General features: G+C 40.5%; 1 pseudogene; it reads right to left on the bottom strand.

The window, feature by feature from the left end:
- Positions 1–4268: 4268 nt before the first annotated feature.
- LOC120436892 lies at positions 4269–7511 on the bottom strand (annotated as a pseudogene).
- Positions 7512–16175: the final 8664 nt, after the last annotated feature.

The following is a 16175-nucleotide window of genomic DNA, read 5'->3' as shown; positions in this document are numbered from 1 at the left end:
AATTTATTCGTAAATCAGGGTGGCAAATAAGTATTTGGTCAATAACAAAAATACAACTCAATACTTTGTAACATAACCTTTGTTGGCAATAACAGAGGTCAAACGTTTACTATAGGTCTTTACCAGGTTTGCACACACAGTAGCTGGTATTTTGGCCCATTCCTCCATGCAGATCTTCTCGAGAGCAGTGATGTTTTGGGGCTGTCGCCGAGCAACACGGACTTTCAACTCCCGCCACAGATTTTCTATGGGGTTGAGGTCTGGAGACTGGTTAGCCACTCCAGGACTTTCAAATGCTTCTTACGGAGCCACTCCTTTGTTGCCCGGGCGGTGTGTTTTGGATCATTGTCATGTTGGAAGACCCAGCCGCGTTTCATCTTCAAAGTTCTCACTGATGGAAGGAGGTTTTGGCTCAAAATCTCACGATACATGGCCCCATTCATTCTGTCCTTAACACGGATCAGTCGTCCTGTCCCCTTGGCAGAAAAACAGCCCCATAGCATGATGTTTCCACCCCATGCTTCACAGTAGGTATGGTGTTCTTGGGATGCAACTCAGTATTCTTCATCCTCCAAACACGACGAGTTGAGTTTATACCAAAAAGTTCTACTTTGGTTTCATCTGACCACATGACATTCTCCCAATCCTCTGCTGTATCATCCATGTGCTCTCTGGCAAACTTCAGACGGGCCTGGACATGCACTGGCTTCAGCAGCGGAACACGTCTGGCACTGCGGATTTGATTCCCTGCCGTTTTAGTGTGTTACTGATGGTGACCTTTGTTACTTTGGTCCCAGCTCTCTGCAGGTCATTCACCAGGTCCCCCGTGTGGTTCTGGGATCTTTGCTCACCGTTCTCATGATCATTTTGACCCCACGGGATGAGATCTTGCGTGGAGCCCCAGATCGTAGGGAGATTATCAGTGGTCTTGTATGTCTTCCATTTTCTGATGATTGCTCCCACAGTTGATTTTTTCACACCAAGCTGCTTGCCTATTGTAGATTCACTCTTCCCAGCCTGGTGCAGGTCTACAATACTTTTCCTGGTGTCCTTCGAGAGCTCTTTGGTCTTGGCCATGGTGGAGTTTGGAGTCTGACTGTTTGAGGCTGTGGACAGGTGTCTTTATACAGATGATGAGTTCAAACAGGTGCCATTCATACAGGTAACGCAGTGGGGACAGAAAAGCGTCTTACAGAAGATGTTACAGGTCTGTGAGAGCCAGAGATTTTCCATGTTTGAGGTGACCAAATACTTATTTGCCACCCTGATTTACTGGATAAATTCTTTACAAATCCTACCATGTGAATTCATGGATTTTTTTTTTTCACATTCTGTCTCTCACAGTTGACGTGTACCTCTGGTGCAAATTACTGACCTCGGTCATCATTTTAAGTGGGGGAACTTGCACAATCGGTGGCTGACTAAATACTTTTTTGTCCCACTGTATCTGTGTGAGCAGATTTTCTCTCACACGAAGAGTGTCCTCAGGTAGCCATCTGAATGCTGGACACTCAGAGACCTGTGTCTCTGAGTGGGAGACCAGAGATCACATTAATATGTGTATCCCTGTATTAACAAACATGCCATATTGGCCCAGTTTATTTTTCTTATCATTGTTGTGAGGAGACCATAAATAGCATTTGCATTTTCTGTTGTACAGTTCATTTACTGTTCTTGTTATGGATAAAAAGTGTCTTTTTTTGTTTCAAAATAGCTGATAACTATTCGCTGATAGCTGCCAACATCTGCAAATATAATTCTATAAAGTTGTTCTATATAGTGTGTAACTGTTAATATAGAGCGTTATTAAATTTATTGCTAATGCAATCATATGGCACATTGACTTCTGAGGAAATTTTAGATGGCACTCATCATCAGAAAGGTTGTCTACCCCTGGTTTAAGTTGTCTCCTCTCCTCTTCTGTACAGGGACTGCACCTTTTATTTACATCTACACCATGAACACATCACAAAGAAGAAAAAAAGCATCCTCTTTAAATTTGGAAATCATTGGTAATTTTCAGAAATTATCTAAGAAACCTCTGACTTTCAGGTTAAGGTCACTGGGACTTTTAACGGATATCAATTGGAAAATGCTACGTCACATTCTCCAGTTATCACCTTCACAAACTTCAGCCACATGAACTCATTCAATACTATTATACATAAACCTATCAGATTTAAGTGCGAATTAATTGCACCTGGGACTCATCAGTTTTAGTACTGAAGAAGCTCCTTGGATGAGAAGTAAAAGGTCTTCATGAACCTAAAAAGATGTGAAGGTAACTTCAAGTCAAGCACTTAAGACAAAACTGGCAGATATCTTTTATAAATGACATGCAGCTATTTTAACACTTATAAATATTTGATGCTAAAGTAGTACACTGTGCTGATTATCTGCAAAGAATCAATAGTCAGCATAGATATACTAGTGAGTGTTATCTAGAGCAGACAAATTAAACAGTGTGTGTGTAGTAAAGCCTATATGTGCAGAGTGTCACGGACCCTCTGACCAGACAGCCTATTGGATTTACAGATTATCCCATTAGACTGGACTACGGTGGCCCTTCAGTACAAACACTATGCTAATCACTCATGTCCCCGAGCAGCACAAGTCAAAGCCAAATGCTTTGTGCATCAACAGCTGAACCCACAATGATACACATAAAGGACTGTTTATTTCATCAGATTAATGTTTCTTCCATTTCAGAAATTAATTTTAAATCACAATGATTACAAGTGCACCTGTTCATAACCACACTTTCCCCCTCTTCCTGTTCCTAAATTAGTTTAACAATGGAGAGAAAAAGAAAGTTACCTGCAAAACAAAAATAAGATGTGAAAACTGCTTTTAAATACTGCAGGTGGCACAGAGGTGTCTTCAGTTATCAGATCATTTAAATGTTACATTCACACACAAGTTAAACATTAGCAAGTATGACATACTGTTTAATTGGGTTATTATGAGAGTCAATTTGCACCGTCAACACATGAAGAGTATCTCATCTTACACTGCCATTGCTAAAAACACAAACAGCAGGAAAACACTTCACAACAGAATATAACTACACACACACTTTTGACACACTGGGAGCATATGCGTTCCCACACACAGGACCTCCCTCACACAAGTGGAAACCACCATATAGAATTAGCCGATTCACTCAAATGTACCATTTATGGAAGTTGGAGCACAAGCTTGCGCTACAAGATGTGAAGTTATTTTACAACATAAATTATTTCAGGATTCTTGTGCCAGTCTGTAAACAGTGTGCTCGTTAGGCGATGTTATATATTCTCTGGCATGTGCTGCTCTTTGTACATTCATAGCACCCCCTGCATGCAAGGGTGACTTGGAAGGATGAATTCAAAGGAGTTTCAGTGGGGACGACGTGAACAAAAAGGTAGCAACAAAATTTAGGAGAAAGCCGTGAATCTTATTCCACCCAATGACAAAAAAAAAAAAAAAAAAGATCCAGTCCTCCAGCTGTGACTTTTGAGTATACAAGATCTACAGCAACACAGAAATATCTAGACCTCCAGGAGTGCAAACTGTGTTGATGAACCCAACAGTAACAAAATAAGTTCTGAACTGAAATTGGACCACCACTTACAAAAAGAAAAAGAAAAAGAAAAAAATCACATGAAAAGAAAATGGCTTGGGATGTGGCACAAATACCTAAAATTTTACACCACTGTATCTGAGGATTTATATGGTTGTTATAAGACACTATGCCCCTTATGCTGAAGGACTGGTTTATCTTCAGAAGGCTGGAAGCTTTAAACACTCGCAGGAACACAGTGTGAGACGGACCGTCTGATACCTCAACAGGGCGGATAGTAAACTAATATTGATAGCAAATGAAAAGCTTCATTTTCTTTCTTTTAAATTCTGTGGAAATAAAATCCAGTAATTGTGTCATTTTTCAGCCAAACTCATCAATTAACTTGTCATCTGTCATGCTTCAAACAAATCGAAAACCACTTGCTTTAAATTCCCAGCAGGGCCCTCAGTTCTTCTCTTAACGCATAATTTGACCAAGCATCAACTTGTTAGCAAAAATGTCCAAGCCAGGTGTAGTTGCAGTTTCACGTCATACTCATTTCCGTCACAACTTGTTGAAATTCCACTAAAGACGCTAATACAGTCGTGAGCCGCTGGCGGTCTGAACAGAGTTTAAAGTCAAGCTTTGTCTAAAACACAAGACAAGCCATTAAACATTAAAATGAGTAAAACTGTGCGTTTGGCAAAAACATGTCTGGTTAGGAAATTTGGCTCAATTGTACAATTGCAGGAAAACATCAGGTGGCATTGACCAGCTGAAGAAGAAAAATGCTAAAACCAGCAGTCTGAACGACAACTTGCATTGCAACATTTTCTCCAGTGACAACAATGCCGTCACTAATGTAGTCCATCATTCTTGTGACATCTCCTCTATAAACAGCATAAACATGTCTATGGATGGACATGTGCCGCTAACGTAGATCGCACCTTTCATTTTCAGTTCTTCTAATCTACCCCTAAGTTTGGGGTTGGAGGGTTATTTTTCCTGACTCGAGTGCAACGGAAAACACACCAAGAAAACCTCTGCTCTCTATGAAATCTCCATCTCAAGCGTAGATCTGTCCAGAACCACCTGTATGGGCGTTTTCTCCAGTGAGGCGCTCCTGGCTCGACGGCCTGTTTGTGTCACTGGATTTAATGACACTCGTGTAGTCTTGAATTCCCACTTCCAAGTTCTTGGCCCGCAGGGCAGCAGTGTGCAGTTTATCCAGAAAATCAGGCATACCTGGACAGGTTTTAAGAGGGAGAACATTCTCAAAATCAGGCTGGAAAAGGCATAACATGATGGACCACTCTCTGAAAACTAAATTTTACATTTTAGTTCGCTACATTTCTGTCCAGACTTCTACAAAATGTAGTATTACTCATATGTATTATTCAATTAAATGTGGTTAAATATGATGTAAAATATGGTCAAAATCTTGCCTTATGTCCCTTAGTTATGGTGTTGATTAACAACACCATGATAAATTGCACTGCCACAGTGTAGTCAACTTTTTGAATATTGTTTTAAACTCAAATTTAAACTGTGTTTGCCCCCAAACTATGTTAGAGCATCACCAACTTCATCACCCACACCGTCAAATCGACTCCTTCCACTGAGACTTTTAAAACTAGACTGAAAACTTATATTTATTCACTGGAATTTGAGTCCGTTTCCTTTATTCCATTCCTTTATCCTCTTTCTCTATTTTGTGTTTTGTACAGCTCTTTGATGAACATTAGTCGTTTTTAAATATTCTTTTTGAATAAATTTCAGTTAATCCTTTCGTGATTACCATATGACTTTTTCAGTACTCACCACTCGACACCATCCAGCTCACACAGTAGCGGGGAAGACAGTCTGAGGGTCATCACTGTAGGTCAGCAGATAATCAAATCCATTCTGTGAGGAGACAAACAAAACTATGCCGAGCAACTTCAAAAACAGGGCACCGTGGTTTAAAATGAAATAATGTGTGCAGCATGACATTCATTACAAACCTCATCAAAGGACTTGTGTGGGCGAATGACCATCTTTGACTGGTATGAATGGACTCTCACATATTCCTGTGTCTCTGGGACTCTGGGATGCTGCACAGCTCTGCACAGCCAGATTATATATGCACAAGATAAGATACAGACAGCATTTAGTCTGATTATATAAATAACTAAATTAACAAACATCTCTTTAAGTCTGACCTGGAGACCAAGATCATCAGGTTGTTGTTGAAATCAACATCATAGCGGCGCACATAAACATAGTCCCTCGAATACATGGGATACTGTGAAGGACATCAAACAAGATTAAATAACAGCTGAGTGTACGAAATGCAACCTAACCTTACTTGGTTGGCAGTTGCTCTTGATCAAAAGGTAAATGAAGGTCATTCATACTTTGACTGATAACAAAAGAAGTGACATGGGTGAATGCAGGGTAGGCTTAACAAATAGCAATCTACAAACTCACAGGAAAGTGTGTAGCCCAGTGCACAACTTCAGAGCCAGTACGGGCATCTCGGTCCACCACTTCAAGCTTGATAACAAGAGAATCCCACTTCTTCCTGTACTCTATGTCCAACTGGGGGGAAGGGAAAGGCAGAGTGTTAATGTTGTTAAAGCATTCCTGTGATGTGTAATGTGTTTCAAAAAAAAAAACATCCCATAAAAAAACAAAAAAAAAACCAAAAACCTACTCCAATTAATATGAATCTATAACCAAACTTGATGTGTCGATTTTAAAAGGTTGTTTGAGTAAACAGTGGTTCAGAAGGTCAAACTTCAAGAGTAAAGAGATTGCTGCACACTTAAATCCCCAATAATGGATTAGGAGTGTAGCCTAATCATACATCCTAATCATTTCCTCATGTATGTCAGCACTGAAATAGAATAGGTGATCAGCTTCATGCAGTTTCCTCACTGCCCTAAAACTTTTGAGGTAGTCAAAATTGTACATAATTAGACTGAACTTAAATATACCTGTACATTGAAGAATTGTCTTGGTGTGACATCGTCATAAGAGCCCAATACTGCAAGTAAAAGATAACTCATCAGACAGATCAGACCAGGTCAAAGTACCTTCAATTACCTGCTTAAAAATGCAAGAAAAATCTGCAGAATCCTTTAGAGCTACAAATATTTCTTCCTCTATGACAAAATTGGACAAATATGAGAGACCCTGTTAAACGTGTGTAGGATGAGCTGACCTCGATATTCGTAGAGGTGACTGTTGGGAATAGGTCGTTTCCACACTCTGAAGTCCTTCTTTTCCACCACAATTTCCCAGCCAGGTTCCTGTTGCCCAGTTGCAGTCCCCGAAGATACACTTAGTCGTTTTGCTGCCTCCAGCTTCTGCAGCTCCAGTCCACACCTTCACAAAGATGCAAATATTGAGCTTAGATTACTTACAGGTTATATTCAGATCATAATGAAATGCTGAACTGTGCATAATAATGTAAGAATAAATTTAACTGCACTGTTTACTAAAATTTGGAATCAGGACAGGAATGTCAGTGCTGCTTTGTTGAGAGTGCCAACAGAGTAAGAGGCGTTTTTACATCTATTCCTTTTTTTTTAAATATTTTTTTGCATTAATATATGACTTTATAAAAGTTGTCCCACCTCTGAATTTCCTCATCTTGGATCTTCTCATTCTCCCACATGAAGACACCAGCCAGGGCAGCCACAAGTTTCCCAGTAGGGGCGTGCTTGCTCTGTAATCTGCGCCATATGTTGCCAACCAGGGTCCACTTGGTGCGCTCTGAGTACAGGTTGGAGTAAAGCTCTCCAACCTGGCATGCACGCCGGAGTCTCTGGCCGGTCACAAAGCCGCAATGGTCCGCAAATATGGACAGCAAACCCTTCCTCTTGGGACCAGAGGCCGCGGACTCGCTGGCACCTACAGCTGCCCTCTGCAGCCAGGACAGCAGCAGGCCCACGTTCCTGCCTAGCAACGGGAGCTTCTCAAGCTTTCCCTTCCCTCCTCGACAGTACGTCGAAATGACCAGCTGCTCTGAAGCCTCACAGTATTTACACCGATCTCACAGATGGGACGGCGGGGCACCGAGTGAAACATGACAGCTGTGTCCGTGACACAAGTTCACAAAGACAACGTGAATTCCAGAAGTAGCAAAGTGCAGCAGCAAGGTTAGCTAACAAACTTTGTTTCCAAAGCTAATGCGCTGCGAGCTACCACCGCGCACTCCCTCTCTAACCTACGCAGATAATGATGCACAACTACAGAAAGCAAAATTCATAACTTACTCTAGTCGTGCCACTAGCTGCTGAGTTGTCTGCAAACACGCGACATGTAACGTTAGCATTAGCTAACCTTATCTCTCTTCACTAGCTTCTAAATTAGCGGAAGCTACCTGCACAAACTAAAATACACCGAAAAACCTCCGCTCCTGCCTCTGAATATAATATCTAATAACTTCAATGTAAACTGAACTGTTATATTGTAGCTTTCCACCTGTGTATCTGTCCTGAAACAGCCTCACGTTTTCACTCAGTGCATTTGACCTCCTCTTCCTATTCTCTACCTTGGGCACGCGCTTGTTAAGCCCGCCCACAATTCGCTATACGGCCTGTGATTGGATGTTTCTTGCTTCATGTAACTTCTTATTGGACAGGGCCACACTCCGTTTGATTTTGAGTCGTTTAAGCACCAGCATGTCTGGTTGTCCAGCGTCGTGTGTCTACTAAGACCCATCCTCCTCAGTTTCACCGCTTAACCGATGATTTGGGTTAAAGGTGAAGAGAAGGTAAACTGCAGCTGTAGTCCAGGATAAGTGTTTACGGAAAGTAAAAATCATGCATAATAGAAAGGGGAATGCTGGTACTTCGTACCATGGAGCGTCTGAGGAAGTCAAGTCGCCCTCCAGCGGCGCAAAAGTCGTAGTAAAAGTGGTGACTCTAACCATGACCATAAATTACGCGCAAACGTGTTGTAATAGAGCCAGTGGCGGTCCTAGCCTGTTTGGCGCCCTGGGCGAACACTCCCGCTGGCGCGACCTACACCTTAGTTCACAGATTTGCTTTGTCTAGGGTTTATTTCTGGGATTTCGCACAACCCAGGGTTCAAATCATGAATACATAATGGGCTTGGATTTACAACATTATGAATGAAATGTGCTATATTTGGAAGCACATTTCATTTCATTTCATTTTGAGAAAATAACTCGAAATTTCGAGTTATGGATACTTTTTTTTTTTTTTTAGTGGTGGAAACAGGCTTCCATAGTTAAGCCACCATTTTTGTGGTTTTTACATTTCAGAGGCAAATTTCTCTGACCATTTTCTATAAATAATGGACTTAAATTATTTTCGAGTTTGCTGACAATTCAATTATTTTGTACTTGTTTCACAATGGTAATCTCGACCATGGACCTGTTAATGAAGTGGTATAAAGCTTACATTTTGAACATTAGTGTGCTGAAGACCAGGGAAAAGGCTGTCTACTCTACTACTATTGGAAATCAGTGACCAAAAAACAGATTATGTACACCAGAAAGACTTTTCAATGCTCAAGACATCTACAGATTTTAAAGCTCTATGAAGATTATAATGGTTGATAATTTTATTAATCATTGTGTCTGGATTTTTATTTCTCACGTTTGCATTTAAGAAGTGAAATCAGTGAAAGGGTTTTGTAGGCTTCCTGGAAACTCCTGAGACCATTTCCACTGGTTGGTTAAAGGTAAGGTCATCATTACCTTCAATTTTTCACCTTAAATCATACCAAATCAACAGTCCATACCACAAATGTACTCCCAGAAGCTTTTGCTTGGGCAAAATCATCAATTGTAAAAAAAATAAAATAATAATAACTAATGGTAGCCATATCAATTTTTAAAATTTCAAATCAGGTTTCTGCAGTGTTTGAAGATATTCACATGTGATGCTGAGAGATCTCTGCTGGGAGATTAAGCCATTTACACTAACTGTACGTCAGTGAAAGCGTGATCAAGATTATAAAGATCATAAAACATCAGGGAAGCTCATTAAACCATAATACTGTTGTTTCTACATTTAATTTGTTGCATTGAGATTAAAAAAAATAGTGATGTGCAATACCACTGATTTCCTTTCTGATCTGATACCAAGTAAAATTTAGGCCGGTATCGACAATACAGATCCAATACTTTGTACAAAAACTTAATGTGTTTGGAAAATCAAAATAAGAAGTGGAGTATTTCAAATTATATCTTCATAAAAATGTAAGACATCAGACTACTTGCTCTTGTTTAATTATGGAGAATTGTCATGTAAGAAATAAAAACCTGAAAAGGCAATACCTACATTTTAAAATATTAAATTAACAATCACACAACTGAGAAACATTTTATAGACAAATGTTATTGTATATCTATCTATCTTATGTATGAAATATATTGACATATTACCTAAACGTAATTTTACCTTTCAAAATTCAGCAGTAGTGTTACACGTTGCCAACAGCTCCGCATTATCTCTCTCTGTACCTGGACAGTGCCTGCATGCAGCACAAAAGGACTCTGCTAGTGATGTCTGTCTCGCTGTCAGGGACCAAGCAGTAAGGCATAAAGGACACAGGTGTTTAATTCAAAAAGGGTTTTATTGACCCAAAAGTATAAAAAGAATATTTAACAAAGCCAAAACTTAAACAGGCAGACCAATAAAAGAGGTTAACTCAATAGACTAAACTCAAGATAACAATTAATAAAACTTCAAACCAAACATAAGATAAACTGACCTCCTGAAATGACACATGGGGAACTTAAATACTGGTTTAGCTAAACCAAATGACACACACGGGGATGGCTGCCATATAACCAACTAATACAAAACAATTAAACAAACATGAAACACCCCAGGCAATGAAGCATGTGGTTTCATCCAATTAGGCTGTCAGTGGTACTTCAGCTCTCCCAGCCCTTTGCCACACCTTTTGCCAGACAGGAGGAGAAGCCAAACCCCAGGTAACGTGTGGCATGTCACACTCGCCCTAGCGCTATCTGTCCCTGTTCTCCTCTTTAGTTTGTCTCAACATAAACCGATCATATTTTGTGTTTGACAAGGTTTGTGGTCTTGCCAGGTGTTTCACTGTCCATGTCTTAGCTGAAATAGCTCCACTAACAGCTAAGACACAGTCTGTGACACAGCGGAGCTGAAATAGCTCCACGCAATACTCACCTTACGATCAGCCATCATTGTCGAGTGAGTGAGTGAGCACAAGTGAGCTGTGACGCATTTATACAGCCGTGTTTGCAATATTACTTTGACAGGCCCCAATCATGTAGACAGCCCCAATAAGACAGTTACTTTGCACTGAGTTACTGTTAATGACAAACTACAAATTTAGCCCAGAATTACTAAAATATTGACATTTTAATATGACAATCTATTCTAGAACATAAATATCTGGTATTATGAGAATCACTTTTTCAATATTGAGCCGCACACCACTATCGGAAAGTATAAGTCAACCTTTATTAATTCTGAAAGGCATTTTCCTCAAAAATAAAGCAAGAAAAGTGGCTGCTTATGGCTTATGGAAGAGCTGCTGCCAATTTGTCATCTGTTTTAACAAATCTGCAAATTTGAAAGTAATTACATAGAATAGAATAATCCTTTAATTGTCCCACAAGGAGAAATTTGGTTGTATCTAAGACATGTTAATACATTTAAAAATTCATATGAACGGAGACAAGAATATTAGCATTTAACTTTTATTAATGTTTCTGTTGTTTTGTTGTCTCTCTGTCATTTATTTGTTGTTTCTTTGTTCACTCATTTAAATCCAATTTCAATTCATTTTTATTTATTCAATCATTCATGTTTGCAGGTGGAGAAGATTATAGGAGTCTCGTTTGTATGGTCAATCATGTTGTTTCGAAATTCCGAGGAATCTTTTTCCCACAGATTTCTTTTTGGGTGTTTTCTGAGTCTTTCATTTGCTGCTCTAAATTAGTGTCTCTGGTCATGAAACCATGCAAAGTTCTCATCCTCTTTCACATTCTCCTGGTCTGGGAGTCTGAAGATCATTTAATGCAGACACAAGTTCTTCACTTACACTAGGAAGTTCAGACACTGGTGCAGTTTCTGCAGAGGTCTCTGCAGTCTTCTGTCAGCTGTGCTGTGTTTTGACTGTTGAAGGTTGCTTGTGCATAGCCGCAGGTTTTGGCTTGGATTTTTCAACGTTCCATATGAACAGTAGCCCAGAACTTGTGAGTATAGCTTTCCACTCACATGTTGAAGCTGTTTCAGGCTTTGCAGGGGTATCGTCAGGTTCCACTTTATTCTCAGCACCTTGTGCTAATGCAGAGGTGCCCAGAGCCATTGCAGGGGGAGTGTGGTATGAATAAAAAAAAGAAAGAAGAACATTTGGACACTGCTAGCAAAATGGACAGGTTTCTGATGGGGCTCCTACACAAACACAAAGCAGAAGATGAAGCATTGCCAAATATGTTTCCAAACCAACTTCCTTCCAAGCCAAATACTAGAAAATATAGTGAAGCATATCTTGCCTTTGGCTTGATGCCAAGTGTAGGTCTCCTGACAGAATTACTTTCCCCTGCGTCGGGAGAACGTGCTGGGCTGTCCAAATCACGAACAAACAGTATCCCACATTCTTGATTATTAGTTCACAAACACTTCTTGTAATGACTAATTACTCCTGACATTTTGGAAATGTTAGCTCTTTATACAGTAAAGTTACAGTGGGATACAAATAATATCTGTCACGGTCCTGGGTCGGTGACCCAGTGTTTTGAGTTTCTTGTGTCTGAGTTTTGTATTATGATCTTAGTTCCCTTTGTTCCCCCAGTTTATTCTTTAGTCTAGTGTCTTAGTTTGGCTTTCTTGTATTCTCTTTAGTTCTCCGAGTATTTAATAGCTGCCCTCTGTCTCTTTGTTGTTGTTCTGTGTTTCTTAGTTGCTCTGTCTCCCCTAGTCTAGTTTGCGTCTGTGCTACTTCCTGTTTTACTTTGAAGGTTCATGTCTCTTGTGAGTGTATTCTACTTTGCTCCCTCGTCTCGTCAGTTCTGATTTCTCCCAGCTGTGCTCCCCTTCTGTGTCTCATTCCCAGTGTTGCCAACTTAGCGACTTTGTCGCTATATTTATGAGTTTTCAGACCCCCTAGCGACTTTTTTTTTCTTAAAAAGTCGCTAAAAGACGTGAAAGCGCCGATCGCTTTTTACTCTGAACAAGCAGCGGGTGCTGTAACACAGTCAGTTCTTCTTTACTCTTTTACTCTTATGCTGTTTTGTGGATCACAAGGTTTAAAACTACTTATAAACACACACACACAAAGTAACTCCACCAGAGTGCCTATTTCGGATCACTTTTGCGGTCCAAGCCGGGTAAAGGAGCAGGGTTGGAATTGTGACATTAAAAAAACAATAATTGCTAAAAGAAATTTAATTTGTAGTTCTAAATAAACTCTAAATGCATTTAGGACGTTTTTACTCACTTTATGTCTCTTCCACGATGTTATTTCTCTCTCCAACAACATAGGTTACAGCATGACCAATTATGCAAATTAGGTGATGACGTCATTTAGCGACTTCTAGCGACTTTTAGGACAACCAATAGCGATTTTCCTTACTGAGGAGTTGGCAACACTGCTCATTCCCCTTGTTACTTCCCAGTGTATTTTAGCCCTGTGTTTCCCTGTGTCAGTGTCGCGTTCTCCTTCATGCTGTGTGCGATTCTCCCCGTGTCTCCTGGTATGCATTATGATTAGTTTTTCCCAGTTTGGTTTTGTATTGCTTGTGTTCTGTTCTCCAGCAATAAAGCTGTGCTTTTGAGTTCAAGTTCTGTCCCCGTGAGTTTGCGTTTGGGTCCAATTCCTGCCTGCCACACAGCCGACCCATGACAATATCAGGCTGATCCTGCCACAATTTGTTCCCTCTGTCCAAATCACGGGCAAACTGTATCTCACAGTTGTTTACATTTTAAACCCATTTTGCACAGAGAGGCATTTTTTGAAAAATGTATTGATAGCAATCTTGAATATTATTACACAGGAAAAAAACAACTACGCTTAAAATAATTACACCATGACGTCTCTGCCTTTCTAAGGCTACGTTCACACTGCAGGTCTTAATGCTCAATTCCGATTTTTTGATCAAATCCGATTTTTTTGTCTGCTTGTTCACACTACAAATAAAATGCGACAGCAAACGCGCTCTAGTGTGAACGCTCAAAGCGGCCCGCATGCGCAAAAGATGATGTCACACACAACGCGCTCTGTTTAGGCCAAGAGCAAACAATATTGTTTGACTGATGGCCCTTAATATAAAGACTTCGGACTTTACGTTTCCCAACTTTTGCTTTAAGTTATTTTGTTATTTACATAATAATGTAGATAACCTAATAATGATCCTTATTGCGGTTTTAGAGGAGCGGTGCTTCAAAGGATAGCTGCAGATTTCTGTCAGAATCAGCAGATTATACAGTACAAATAAAATGTTCACGTTTCTCCAACGTTGTCTTCCCAACTGTTTCACTGACATCTACACAGGAAGCGTTCGCGATGTCTTCTCGGGTGCTTCTCTGGCGCTGATAATTGGCATCTGTCTTGTGTCAGTGACGTAAAAGACGGATTTAATGCGACATGACCATCAAACAGCAGTCGCTTTCTAAAACATCGGATATGTATCGGATTCAGTACCACATACGAAAGTGACCCAGATCGGATTTGTGCCGTTCACACTGTCATACCATGATCGGATATGGGTCGCATAGGGTCAAAAAAATCGGATTTGATGCGCTTTCGCCTGCAATGTGAACGTAGCCTAAATGGAGGGACAGTAACTGCGTGTGTATGTGTAAGCATGTAAAAACTGCAGATAGTCAGATTAACAGTAACAGTATTTTGTCTCTATCCGCCAGTGTAGAAATTCATCTCATGTAAATAATAACGTGGCGCACACCGTGACGTGAAAAAAGGCACATACCTTTGACGTTGCACGGCGAACTCCATATTCCTCGTCCACACGTAAGCGCAAAAACTGAGTTTTAGAAAATTTCCAACCTGACAGGTGTTTAAAAATCTCCGTTTTCTGGTGATTGAAAACGCCATTTACGTGTAGACGAAAGGCCCAAATGCATAGAAAAAGCTACGTTTTCAAAAATACCCGTGTAGGTGTGGGGCGTAGTGTAAAAGAGTTAGTAGTTTATTTTATTGCAACCTGTAATTTATTGCAGTTTAATTTTATTTGGTTAATGGTTTACTAAGACAAAGGGGCCTAGCAAAAGAAGTTTGGGAACCATTGTGCTAATGCATCCTGCTGTGTTACAGATAGTTTTCTGGCAACACTTTGTTTCAGCTGCTCTCTCTCAGTTAAGAGAACAGATATTTCTTGTTGTAGTGTTTTATGTTTTGTCTTTTCTTCCAAGGTGTAATGGAGGTGTATCTCAGAGAACCATTGTGCATTTTTGAGAACTGATTAAAGTCACCAGTGTTGTTTACATGCTGGACAGCAGGCTACACACTGGATATGGTGGGTGGTGCTTTTCGGCACCAACATGTCTTTAGGATTTTCGTCATGTGCTTTCAGCTCTGCTATCTCCTGGAGTAAGAAAGCCTTTTCTCCTTCTAGCGCAGCGGTCCCCAACCCCCGGGCCTCGGACCGGTACCGGTCCGTGAGTCGTTTGGTACCGGGCCGCGAAAGTTGAGGCTCAGGCGTGAAATGTATGGTTTTCAGGGTTTTTATCGGTTTTCAACGTTATTTTGTTATCGTTTTATCGTTAACTCGGTTTTCCTGGGTCTTTTCACGTGTGTTATGAATAAATCTTCTTTTTTCGGTACCGGCACTAGTTTTATTTTGTTGTATTCATCCGCGACACCTCATTGCCGGTCCGTGAAAATATTGTCGGGCATAAACCGGTCCGTGGCGCAAAAAAGGTTGGGGACCGCTGTTCTAGCGCATTTATCTTTTTCACCTTGTCATGAAGCTCTTTATGAGAAACCCCAAACTTGACATCTTTACTCTGGCTGGTGTTTGTTGTGTTACCACACAGCAGTTTCAAAATTCGATGTACTTCCTTTTTAAAGGTGGTGGTGTGAGACACCATTTCAGACTGTGTGAGGGTTACTGAAGTCTGAGGTGTCTGGGAATTAAGGTCTCTGACAGGTTTTGGATCTCAAGATTCACCAAGGTTTGCATGGGTAACTGGAGTCTGGGATTTTTCTTTTAGCATGTCTGCTTTTTTTCTGCCTGTAGATGTGTGTGTGTGTGTGGGGGGTTTATTCCTTATGGCCCGAGATTTCTCTAAGCTCTAGACGTTTTGTAGTTGTTGTAGGAAGTTCAGACACAGCTGCTGAATCTGTGAGGAAATCTATGGGTTGTGGTCTGGTATCTACAGAAGTCTGAAGATCATTTAATGCAGACACAAGTTCTTCAGTTACAGCTGGGAGTTTAGACACTGGTGCAGTTTCTGCAGAGGTCTCTGTAGTCTTCTGTCTGCTGTCCTGTGTTTTGACTGTTGAAGGTCGCTTGTGCAAGCTATCAATCTCTCAATCCTTTCCGTGTCCGGGCCGGGTGAGCCTTACCTAATGTCCACCCTTCTGTTGTTTTGGCTTGAATTTTTCAACGTTCCATATGAACAGTAGCCCAGAACTTGTGAGTATAGCTGTCCACTCACTT

This window comes from Oreochromis aureus, unplaced genomic scaffold (genome assembly GCF_013358895.1).
Source record: "Oreochromis aureus strain Israel breed Guangdong unplaced genomic scaffold, ZZ_aureus HiC_scaffold_32, whole genome shotgun sequence".
NCBI classification, from domain to species: Eukaryota; Metazoa; Chordata; class Actinopteri; order Cichliformes; family Cichlidae; genus Oreochromis; species Oreochromis aureus.
The sequence above is the reverse complement of the archived record's forward strand: the minus strand, read 5'-3'. Positions and strand labels throughout refer to the sequence as shown.